At 48.2% G+C, this 12932-nt stretch overlaps 1 long non-coding RNA gene across 1 annotated transcript; it reads right to left on the bottom strand.

Moving 5' to 3' along the window:
* Positions 1-415: 415 nt before the first annotated feature.
* On the bottom strand, positions 416-3577 carry LOC132009868 (uncharacterized). The gene is made up of 4 exons (XR_009402083.1): positions 2866-3577; positions 2039-2100; positions 1205-1305; positions 416-705 (listed from the first exon to the last, which is right to left on the bottom strand). It is a non-coding gene; the product is annotated as an uncharacterized LOC132009868 (long non-coding RNA).
* Positions 3578-12932: the final 9355 nt, after the last annotated feature.

The following is a 12932-nucleotide window of genomic DNA, read 5'->3' as shown; positions in this document are numbered from 1 at the left end:
CCAACCCCCTCAAAAACTCCCTCACCTAACAGAGGTACATACGTCCCCACCACCATGCCCGCCCCGTCCCTGCACGCTCACCATCTCCCCCACCCCCTTTATTCCTCACACTTGCTGCTCCTCTGTTCCCCAAGACTGCCCTCCCTCTGAGCTGCTCCTTTCCCACAGAAATACTGAAATTTCCCCCATCTGATTAGGCAAGACACTTTACCATCACACACACACACACACACACACACACACACACACACTCCCCTCAGATATTATCTGCCTTGAACGTCAGCGCTCAGCTGAAGAAAGACCCACCAAACCTGGCTCCCCACTTCATTTGCCTCAGAGTTTGGAGGATTTGCTCTGTTTGGCTCAGCACAAAAACCTGTTCAATAGTGTATTCGATTTTATTTCTTTCCCCGATATTAAAAAAATGGACGCATTTCGCCTAAAACCCTGGTCTCCGTCTTCTTTCAAAAACCTAGGGAGGACGGGACAACATGGGGGGGGGGGGGGGTTGCTCCCTGATCAAACGTGGCAGCAGCAAGCTGCCCCTTCTGCCAGGCGAGACGGTTACTCTTCACCAGAATCCACCAGAACCCTGGGTTTGTGTGACTCAAAAGTCTGGCCTCTGGAAGCATCTGAGTTGTAATCCCTTCTCTGGCGATATAACCCAACTGGCACAAGTTTTACGTCAGTCCTCTTCCTTCCCTTCTGTAAGTGGAAAGACCCAGTATAGAGATATTCATTTTTCCACTGATGTAAATTATACTACCACCCCAAATTAGATAGCAGAAACAGTTACATGCAGTTTGGTTTTAAATACATTTTCCACCCCAATGCAAAAATGTTATACAGCATATTTAGATTCTTTCCCCCTCTCACAGTAAAGGTTTTTTTTTTTTCCTTATGACAACTAAAATTCCCATTATTCAACTGTCTACCATGTGCTTTGAGATTTGGGGACGATTCTAGCTGATTCTAGAATTGTAGCTGAAGAAGCACCGTTTCTGTCTTATGATTAGCTTGCTGCAACGTAGCCCCTAGCATCTTTGATTTAATGCTCCTTAATCGATTGCCCTTTAGTTTACTGTTCAAAGCTCCACGCCTGTTTTCAACGGTAGCTCCAACGCCTCTGAGGCCTGACTTCACTGTTGCTCCCTCTCCCAATTTGCATATTAGCTGACCCTCAATTTTTTTCAACAGTCCTTACCCTGGAGCAGACACAAACTGGTCCCACCTGCGTAAACAGTCTCACTGATGACACTGAATAACCATCTGATTTGTTTTGTCTTGAGGCGGGCGTCACACCATCTGAAAGGGCAGAGCAAGACTGAAGCAGAAGTTCTCAAAGTGTGGTCCCTGGGAACCCGTTGGAAAATGAGGACCCCCTCAGCCTCAGCCCAGACCTACTGAATCCAAATTTGAATTTTAACAAGACCCCCCACCATGAGTCATAAATAAATAAGAAACGAGGTCATTTCTTCAGTGAAGAGGACAGGGAAGGAAATAAAAGAGGGGGATGGGACAGTGACTAGGAAGAGGCCACCTTCCAGGCAGCAACTGTTCTCTGAAAGTTTACGGTCTCAGGAGCTGTTTACAGTCTTCATGATCCCAAAGGACCCTAATGAGCTTTTTTTCATGGAAGCTCTACCTATCTGTACTTGCCATTCTAGAAGATAGGACAAAGAAATGTTTTAAATATTGTCAACTCCTTGAAACATAGTAAATATTACATATTAACATACTTTTTTTTTTTAAAGAATTTATTTATTTGACAGAGAGTGAGACAAGGAGAGAGAGCACAAGCAAGGGGAGTAGCAGAGGGAGAGGGGGAAGCAGACTCCCTGCTCAGCACCCTGGGATCATGACCTGAGCCGAAGGGAGAGGTTTAACCCACTGAGCCACCCAGGCGCCCCAAGATACTTTTTGTGGGAGCAGCTATGCTTTCTAAAACAAAAGGAAACAAAAATTCATGAGCAGAATGGCGCTTGTTTGCGTCTCTCTTTTAACGTTGCCTTCATAGAAGACGGCTGTATTCTCCTACCTGCTTCTGCAGTCTGTTGCTGCACCGCCTGTCTTACGGTCTTTGGAAAACTCTACTGCACACTGCGGAGAGGAACAGGGACAATGGCAAAGAGCCGCTTAATGCTGTCATGAAGCTGGTTTTGGTTTTGCATACCTTGGAAGGGTCGGAGTCCCCAGGCCGCTAGGACCGGTGCTGGGAGGCCCTGGTGAGGAAATGCGTCACAGGGAAATCGGACGTGAAACACGGTCTCTATGATGAGTCCTCTGTGGGAAGACTTCTCACTCACTTGAAACAACATAGAGTTTGTGCAGAGAGGATGTCAGTGTGACTCCTGGTCCCAAATTGGTCCTAGCAGCGGGACGATGGATAGGTCCCGTGCCCTCTCTCAGCCTCAGTTTCCTGGTCTGTTTCATAAGGAGCGTGATCTCTACTATTCCAGCCCCATCCCCGTCCCCCAACCCCACCGGACCCTCACCCCCACCCCCACCCCAAGTGCGCGGGAGGTCCCAGCGGGAACTTTAGAGTAACTCTCTCATTTGCCCAGCAGAGGGCGATGGAGACCAGCCCTGGGTGGACACCTTGCTCTTCACCGGCCCTTCACCACCTCCCTACTCAGACATAAGATCCCCTCGTGATCCGGGCGGTTGCCTTGGCACCAGTTGGCACCAGGTGTCTGGGGCAACCCGGGCCATGTCCCGGGAGCGGCTGGGAGCCCGAGAGCCCTTCATCTTGACCCACACGTGGTCAGACTGGGATGCTCTGACTCTCCAAGTAAGTCTGGGAAGAACAGAGGGGGAAGAACTGGTTTAGGCAAAGACACCTTCCCACCCCCACCCGCACTGGACCTTTCGGTGAGGAACCACGCAGGAGCTGTTGACTCCTCGCAGGGAAAACCGGGCGGGGTGGCCGGAAGAGAACAAGACGGAGCCCTGCGCCAGCTCTCCCAGGGGGCTGCCTGCCTGCAGGCGCGGGGCTGTGCTTGCATCAGCGCTGCCAGGGCTGGGGCAGTGGCCGCCAGCGACGTCAGCCGCCTTCCCAGAAGAATTCCACTGCCTGCGGCCAGCGGCTGGGGCGGTGTGGGGGCGGGGGCTTTTGGTTTCGGAGGATGACACTACTGGCAAGCTGCGTCTCCGGTTCGCACTCTGTAGTCATGGAGACGACAGCATCCTGGCAGTCTTGGTGAGGCCAACCTGCCTCAGAAGTGACCCGGACCTCCTGCGGGAAACCGCGAGCTCTTCGAGCTCTTCGGGCTCTTCGGTGCCGGCCCAGTGAGACGGGCTGCAGGTCCCGCCTGCTCCCCTGGGGACGCCCTGCAGGGCCACCTTTCTTTTTATTTTTATGCAGGATTATCAGGACTCAAAGCACTCTCACCCAACCGTTGGCTAAGAAACATTTGCCCCCACCCCGCAAATCGAAACACAAAGAACAACCCCAAGACAGGACGTGCCTGGCAAAATAGACTTTTCAATACTCTGAATTCTTGGGGACTTTTTTTGTTTTGTTTTGTTTTTGTTTTTTTAATCTTTTTGGAGCAGTTTCTTACGATTCTCTTTAGAATATTCCCTTGCCTTCATCCACCTTCGGTACAGTGTTTGTTTTAAGTCATTCTGGGCAAGCTTAATATGGAGCATCTAGCCTGTGCCTTGAATTGACGCTTTTTTTTTTTCTTACTATACAGAGACCAGGCATTTAGTCTTTAATTATGTGTTAGTAATGATTGAGAAGATCAGGGCAGCAATAATCCTAAGGAAAGAATAAGAAATCTACAATAACAACCTAAATAAATGTGGCTAACAGTGACTGAATACCCACCCAATGTCAGACACTTTGCTAAATCCTCCATAGTCATTTTACCACATTCAATATCCACGATTCTCTGAGGTGGGTTTCATTGTTTTGATTCGTACTTTGAAGACTAAGAAACTGAGGCACAAAGAGGTAAAGTAACTTGTCTATGTCCTACAGCTAGTAGTTTAATACTTAGTAACTAATAAAATCAAATCCTGGTCCATAATAAGCATTCAATACAACTGCACTCTGCTTTAGAAAGAACAGGAAGAGGGCAGTGCACATAAGATCCCCCAAACCTCATTCATTTGTGCCTCTTCCACCTAAGATTTCTTATAATATGAAGACGGGCTAGGGTACGGTTCCTTTTTTCTCCATGGGCGGGGGGGAGTTGCTAAGCAAATATTAGAAACAAAGTGAGAATATTTTTATAGGACATTTTGGAGTTTACAAAGTACTTTGCTCCCCAGAACCTAACTTCATCTCCACAACACTCCTGAGTAGTAAGAACTGGTCATCCTAGCCCCAATTTACACGCACATTTTTCTTTTCAGAAAACCTTTTAACCACTTTTTAGAAAGTGGACTTCAAGGACACAAAGCTAAACCACACACTATAGCCAAAAAGTAGACACAATCCAAATGTCCATCAATTCATTAATGAAAAAATAAAATATGGTATACGCACACAATGGAATATTAGTCAGCCTTAAAAAAAAAAAAAAACAGATTCTGACACATGCTACAACATGGATAACTTGAAGACATTATGCTAAGTGAAATAAACCAGTCACAAAAGGACACATTTTGTAGAATTCCACTTTTATGAGGTACCTAGAACAGACAGATTTATAAAGACAGAAAGTTAAATAAATGGAAGTTATAGGGGCTGGCATTGGGGGTGGGGGGAGGAGGAAACAGGATTATTGTTTAATACCTCTACAGTTTCTGCTCAGGAGGGGCAACTAGTTCTCGAAATGGATGGTGGTGATAGTTGCCCAACATGGTGAATGCACTGAAGGTCACTCACATGTATACTTGTATACATGTATATAAGATGGTTACAGTGGTCAATTTTGTTATGTATTATTTTGCCACAATGAAAAAACATGTACAGAAAACCAACCACCCCAGTGCTCTCCGTTCCTTTCTACTCTGTCTTTTAAAAGAAGATTCTCCTGCATTTATTAAGACGGCTTTAACCTAAGACCCATTTCTTGACTTTGCAGGGGTTGCTGCCTCCACTTGAAAGTAAGAAAACGTCACACCTTTAAAAATAGCTCACAGTTGTGCCTTTTCGATAACTACAGGAGCCTGGTATTCCCCTCAGGTATTCCACATGAGCAAGATCTGGCAGGGAGGGGGGAGGACTGGGGGTGAGTCACTGGTTTGGCAGGTGAGGTCATCATGGGGTGACCGTCTGCCTCGAGCAGGCTCCCTACCTCCCACGTCTCCCATCTTCTCCCCTCCAGGGCAGCTAAGTCAACAGCCAGCCTAGTTCCAAGTCTAGCTGCCCTGGTGTGAGGTTCAGTGGGAAACATTCCTCTTTATGACTCTCTGACTCAACACCCCAGCAGATGGGTTCACGAAGGCTCTGGTAACCAAAGCCAGCTCTGAGGTCGAGACCCTGGACTGCCAAGTCATGGTCTATAAGCAAAAGAGGGGAGACATACATCCTTGGGAAGGGAGAGGAGAGAGCTTGTTCTCTGCTGGAATGCTAAATATCTAAGAAATGATGGAATTGTTTTACTTATCTTGATTATCCTGATTAAGACACCCTGAGACAGTGGCACATGGAAGAGCACAGTAAATATTCGGTAAATGATTCTTACTTTGGAGGAGTTCAGCCACAAGGACAATCCCAAACTCATAGTAAAACATATATATTTTTAGGTTTTACCAACTCCGGTTTTCTCAAAGAGACATCGGAATTAGAGCTTGATATATTTTTGTGGAACAGACACAGGCTTCATGTGGACAGTTTTGGTATCAATACAAAGAACCATGATGTTTATTATGCAGGTCATTAGGTTATTAATAAGTGGTAACGTGAAGGGACTTTCTTGGACATGTTTGTACACTCATCTAGCAACCATTAGCATAGGTACCATGCATATAAAATGAAAGAGAGTGAGAAAGAGAAAGTTTTTGATTTATTTCTTTTGTCTTTTTCCTCTTTGGTCTCTATAGTGTTGAGTCAACCTGGTATGGTTTAAGTTACATGAATCTTAGCATAAAACAAGCCTTGTATTAGTCAGGCAGAGACACTAGGTTGCAAGGGACATAAAAATGCATTCAGATTACCTAGGAGGGGAAAAATCCAAATGATGGCTTCAGGCACAGTTGTATCCAGGTGCCCAAATGATAATGTTAGGGATCTGTTGATCTAGAACTCTGAACTCTGCCTTCATAAGCCCACAAAGTTAGCAAAAAATCTTCCAATAGCTCTGGGCTTACATCTACAGGTCTAAGACCTTATTCTAAAGAAATCTTCCTTCCCAATAAAATTATCTCTCAGACTGGGGCGCCTGGGTGGCTCAGTGGTTTAAGCCTCTGCCTTCAGCTCAGGTCATGATCTCAGGGTCCTGGTATCGAGCCCCACATTGGGCTCTCTGCTCAGCGGAGAGTCTGCTTCCCCCTCTCTCTCTCTGCCTGCCTCTCTGCCTACTTGTGATCTCTGTCTATCAAATAAATAAATAAAAATCTTTAAAAAAAATTATCTCGCAGACTAAGAACCTCACAGACTGAGAAAAAGGTAGCTGCTGTTTCCATAATAAAAGGTAATGGTTGCTGGGCAGGCAAAAATAATAGGTCTATTCTCCCCTGGCATAAATGTACACCTGTGGGAGAGAGGGTTTACAATTGAGGTGCCACTTTCCTAGTTTGTCAGTGAGTCAGTCTGGTGGGGTGAAATGTTTGTGCTCTGGACTCAGCAGCCCCAAGTCAAAACTCTGGCTTTCCACTAGCTTTCTGGCCTCCGACAATTTCCTTAAAAGTAATCAAGCTAATAATAACTACCATGTTTTGAACATGAGACAGTTGCTAGGCATTATGTGTGTTATCTTGTTTACTCAACAAATCTGCAAGGTCGTTATTATTATCCCATTTTACAGATGAGGAAGCTGAGGTCCAGAGGGATTGAGTGACCCACCCAAGGTCATTAAGCTAGTAAGGGTCACTTCAGCCCAAGGCAGTCTGGCTCAAAGTGGGCTCTCTGAGTCTCCCTCTCCTTGCTTGCAAAAGGGTATGAGATGGAGAAGAAAGGGGTAGAAGGAAGATGAAGAGGAAAAGGAGAAATAATAGTAAAATACCCATAACAATATGAAGTAGGCAGTAGATCTAGTTCTCTTTGTCTGTTTCTTCCACTCTTGTTTTCCCCTGCTTCCTTTCTCTTTCTTTCTTTCTTTTTTTTTAAGATTTTATTTATTTATTTGACAGACAGAGATCACAAGTAGGCAGAGAGGCAGAGAGAGAGGAAGAGAGGAAGGGAAGCAGGCTCCCCGCTGAGCGGAGAGCTGGATGCGGGACTCGATCCTAGGACCCTGAGATCATGACCTGAGCGAAGGCAGAGGCTTAACCCACTGAGCCACCCAGGCGCTCCCTTTCTCTTTCTTTTTTTGGTTACTTCATGTGGTCCTGATTTTTTCCTTCTTTCTCCCTCTCTTCTCTCCTTCCTTCTTCCTCTTCCCTTACCTCCCTCCCACTCTCCATTCTCCCTTCCTTCTCCCCGACCCCAACATTTTTTTCTTCTCTATTTATTTTCTTAAGATTTTTATTTATTTATTTGTCAGAGAGAGTGAGTGAAAAAGCACAAGCATGGGAAGCAACAAGCAGAGGGAGAAGCAGTCTCCCCACTGAGCAAGGAGCTGGATATGGGATCATGATCTGAGCCGAAGACGGATGCTTAACCCACTGAGCCACCCAGGCCCCCCCTCTCCAGCCTCTTTTTAAAGTCCTGACCTGGTGCAGGGCACTATTTACGCATCACAATGGAGGCAGGGTAAGCACTGGGGCTTTATTGGTTCTTTACAGCACTCATCCTCACAAATATGGCACCCCAAAGGAACCACAGCCATGAACCCCAGTGCAGCACTCTGGCTTGCCCAAGATTAAGTTGTAGTTCACTGGGAAGGGGAAAATCAAGGCAGAGAGCACTCTTTCAGTGCCCACCTTACACCTCCGTGCTGGCTGATCTCTACCCTGAAGGAGTTCCGGCACTTGCAGGAACACCCTCTCACACTGGTTTTGGCTCCGGCCTTTGCCTGACCTCTCAGAGTCTGCCCAGAGGCCTCCTGAAAGAGAAAGGAAGTGAGCACCAAGCGAAGACTGCCTTGGGGCTTTGAGATAAGCACCTTTCATTTGGACATGTTGTAACTAGAAATCCAGAGGAGTTGACATTCAGCAGAGAGAACAGATCCTGGGCTGCTGGGGGTGGGGGGCCCGAGTCTCCCCGGTAGATGCCAGGTTGACCCCTAGCATATGGCCCTCCTGAGGAAGGACAAGGACTTGGAAAACAGTAAACCGCTAGCTCCTTAATAATCATTTTATAGAGTTCTGGCCTTGGGGACAGGAAGTCCACATCGGTGGGCAGAGTCTCCCCCAACACCCTCAAAATCTCCACCACTCCCAGGCTCCCCCGTGACAGCTCACGGAGTGTGTGTGAGAGGTGTGAGAGTGTGTAAGTCTTCCTGCACGTGCCATAAACCTTGTTTGGAGTGAGGGCCTGCCCCATGATCAAGCCCCTTAGGTCCCTCTACATGGGTTCCCTACCTACGCAAGCCCTGCAGTGGGGTTCAGGGTCTCCCCTCTTGGGGAACCACCACTAGCAGCAGCAATCACTTTCTGTTCACTCCTCTCCAGCCTACAGGGAAGGCCCTTGGGCAGGGGAGCTGTGGGCTGAGGAAAGGCGGTCTGGCACAGCTCCCACTTAGGGCCACCTCAACCCAGAGCATTTGTAATCCCGATTTCATAGATGAGCAAACTGAGACCCCCCAGGTCAGCTAATAGGAACATGCAGTGTCTGCTCACCAAACTATTTCATGGACCTCAGTCCCCTCCAAGATAGATGCCTGACACCAGGCACTTCAATTTCCTCACCAGCGCTTCTCATGCCTTAATGTATACACACACGACCCAGGGAGCTCATTAAAACGCAGGTTCTGATTCAGCAGGTACTGGGAGGGGCCTGAGATTCATTTCTGACAGGACAGGTGACACTACCGCTGCTGGTCTGGCACCACACTCCGAGCAGCCAGGCTCTGTCTGCGGCTGCCTTTCCCATGAGCCCGGGAGAGAGTACATTTAAGCTCAGGACCCAAGCAGTAGTGATGGGAAGTCTAGCATTACGCTCTCAGAACTGAGATGAGCCGTGAAAGGGCGCCTGGGTGGCTCAGTAGGTTAAGCATTAGACTGTTGGTTTCAGCTTAGGTCACAGGCTCAGGGTCCTGAGATTGAGCAACTCCCCACCCCAATCAGGCTCCCTCAGCTGGGAGTCTGCTTGAGATTCTCTCTCCCTGTCCCTCTGCTCCTCCCCAACCAGGCACCCTCTCTCTCTCTCTCAAATAAATAAATACGTCTTTAAAAAAAAAAAAAAGCAACTAAGGTGTGCTGTGAGTATAAAATATACACCAGATTTTGAAGATTTAGTAAAACTAAAGTGATGTAAAATCTCTCTCTAAAAACTTCTTGTATGAATTACGTTAAAATCATAGTATTTTAGATATACCAGGTAAAATAAAATATATTCTAAAATTTATTTCACCTGCATCTTCTTACTTTTTTTCATGTGAGTCCTAGAAAATTTTATATTTTTATTTTTTTAAAAAGATTTTATTTATTTATTTGAGAGAGAGAGAGGTCACAGGTAGGCCTAGAGGCAGGCAGAGAGAGAGGGGGAAACAGGCTCCCCACTGAGCAGAGAGCCCGATGCGGGCCTCGATCCCAGACCCTGAGATCATGACCTGAGCTGAAGGCAGAGGCTTAACCCACTGAGCCACCGAGGCGCCCAAGTCCTAGAAAATTTTAAATTGTGCATGTGGCCTGCAGTATATTTTCATTGAAGAGCTCTAGTCTAGAGTAGGGGTTGCCAATCAGGCAGGGGCGATGTTGCCCTCCAAGGGATATGTGGCAATGTCTGGAGACATTTTTGGTTGTCATATCTGAGAGTGTTGCTGCTCACATCTAATAGGCAGAGGCCAGAGATATTAAATATTCTGCAATACACAGGACAGCCTCTCACAACCAAGAATTATCCAGACTAAAATGCCAGTAGTGCCAGCGTTGCAGAAGTCTGGTCTAGAGTCATCTCCACTGTCTCTGACGTTGTTTATTACTTGCCCATTCATTGTTTTTGTTCCCTCTCCTAGAATGCGAGTCCCATGAGACCGGGGGGTGCTGCCCACCCGTGGGCCCTAGGACAGGGCCTGCTGTGCACTCTAGGACACCTAGGACAGCTCTAGCATGCATGACCCTCTGCAGTATCCTCGGAGGATCTCCCCAACCCCCTGAGCCAGCCAGGTGGTTTGAATGCATCCATGCAAATTAGCCCAGGGGCCCGAGAGGACAGCAGAGTGCAATGAGACTGCTCCGCCCTGCGATCAAGCCGGGACGAGACAGACTCGTCTAGGCCTGGTCGCCCTCTCAGTTGCACGCGAGTCGATCTATCAGCGGCAGCCATTGGGCCCAGGAGCAGAGATAGGAATTGTCTCTGAAGGGCTGTCGGTCTTCTGCCTGCCTGGCCAGCCACACCCTGGCAGGCCTCTCACAGATCAGGCTGCTTCGGTTTCCAAGGACTTTATTTACCACCCAGGAGTGGTTTCAAAGGGCTGGCTGCAGTCCATCTGATCCACCGCCTTTCCGTAGTGGCGGGCCCTGAGAAAGCCCAGACCCAGGATTTCTAAGGAAGAGCCCTGTTCTCCAGAAGGCTCTCCCTCCACGAGAGGCCGGTGGGTGGGGAGGGTGAGGCCTAAAGACCAACCCGGGTCCACCCAGGGCGTGCGAGGGAACAGAACCCAAGCAGATTAACTTCTCCTGTTAGATAACTCTTTAATCTTCGGTGTAAAGTCTTGAAAGCCACGGTTCTGGGCCTTCTCCTTTCCCACTCGACAACTCCCTAAGGCGGGGCTCTGTCTGGTTTGAGTCAGGAGCCCAGGTTTGGCCCCTGAACTAGCCTGTGTGGCCTCGGGGAAGTGAGGGAAGTGCTCTAGGCCTCGGTTTTCTCTTCTGTAAAATGGAGAGAGGGAAGTGGGGGGTGTGTCATGCCGATCTTTAAATCTTCTAGCATTTCGTTCTAGTCTTCAAGAATCCAGGCTCCCGAGCAGGGGCACGCTTCAGTCCCGGCAGCCTCCTGTGTCCCAGCCCGCCGTCCACTTCCTTGCCTTGTGTTATAAACACATCTCAAGCTTCAGCTGCAATGGCCCACCTTCAGGTTCATTAGCGTGGCTGACAGTTCTTAGGGCATGTCCTTCTGCTCCTCCACGGAATCTTCTAGAGTACGGCTTCACAGCCTGCATGATGGATCACATGGCACGTGTTGACCTTGTGCCCTGCAGCAAGTTACTTAACTCTTTCTGTGCCTCATTCTCTTCTGGGAAATGAGAATAATAGAGGTACCTGATTTATAGGGTGATATGTGCTGGTTAAGTGGGGTGATTCCTGTATGGTTGTTAGCAACAGTGCCAAACATCTAGAAAGCAGCAAGACAAAAGACTCCCGTCATTATTATCAATTCTGGGAACTGTTCCACTCATCTCTCAGGAATCAGCTCCGTTGTCACCTCTTTCAGGAAGCCTTCCCTGACTCCCACCTGCCAGCTGAGGTCGCTGCCCCTCCTCTGGGTTCTGACTCACCCTGAGCTCACCTCGGTCACCACCCTTATCAACTGTGTGGTAACGGTCTGTTTACTAGTCTCAATAGACTGTCACTTCCTTTAGCAGAGGTTGGAAATGGACCGCTTGCTAGCCCAAACCACAGGTGTGCTTTAAGTGTGGACTACAAGGGAATTTGGAAACATTTTGATGGGAGGCAATTCTTTAAAAAAGCTATGAAATAATATATTAAAAAAAATAAAGTCTGTGAAAAAAAATAGGATGATTTTACATAAAAACCTAGATCTCCAGCTTTTCTTGGAAAATTAGGAACTGTGCTAACCCAAGCCACCATCATCACCGGCACCTGGTACCCGCACAGTATCACCTTACACAGGCTCCAGCCGTTGTCTGCGGCAGGCCCAACCCAGTCCAATTAGCTCACACCCTCTGCCCCAGAAATCCAGTGAGATAAGTTATCTTCTTAATCTGGGCACTTTTGAGAGTGAAAGGGGGATGTTATTTATACCTACAAATCAACTAGACAGCCCAGGAAAAAACCAGAGCATACATCCCCCCACCCCTGACCCCACTCCCACCCGCCCCCAACGATAGGGCAGGGCTCTGGGGCATCTTTGGGTCCCACACTACACACTTCCTGCCACATCAATGCTCCATCACTGGTAACCGCCAGAACTGGCCTTCTGGACCATTTGTGAAGTGTGTTAACTCCGGCAGTCCTCCCAAGCACCCTTAGGTAGAGACTCCTGTCTGCATTTTGCAGTTGAGGACACCGAGGTGTGACGCATTAGTAACCCCTCTCCACGGCACAGCTAGGAAGTGGGCAACCAAGGCAGTCTGGGTCTAGAAGACTCTGTGTTGGCCAAATCAGGAAGCAACTCTCAAGGCCCCTCTCAGCTCTAAAAATCTATGGTTCTTTGTGGTTTTTTTCCCTGTTCGTTTCTCTCCCCCCGCCCCGGGGCTCCCCTCCTTTGGTCCTGTCCCTTCTCTGACTCTTGGGCGGGCTCCCTTGGCTCTCCCACTCTCTCCCTCTGCGTCTTTTCTCCTTCGAGGTTTTGCCTCTATCACTGCTGTCTCCTGTGCCTGTTCCCGAATGGCGTTTCTGTCCATTTTCCTCACGCTCCTTCTCTGGCTGGACTTTCTCACCGTCTCTGCTCTCCTGCCATGTCTCTGCTTCCCTTTCTTTCTCCCTCCTGCTCCTCCTGCTCTTCCGCTCCCTCTGGCCTACCCACCAGGACTAAACAAACACCCTGTGGTGGAAAACTATGTTTTCAGTAACTCTGCTTTGGTCGTGGCTTG

The sequence above is a fragment of the Mustela nigripes genome, chromosome 2 (genome assembly GCF_022355385.1).
Source record: "Mustela nigripes isolate SB6536 chromosome 2, MUSNIG.SB6536, whole genome shotgun sequence".
Lineage (NCBI taxonomy): Eukaryota > Metazoa > Chordata > Mammalia > Carnivora > Mustelidae > Mustela > Mustela nigripes.
This window is presented reverse-complemented; position numbering and strand designations above follow the sequence as displayed.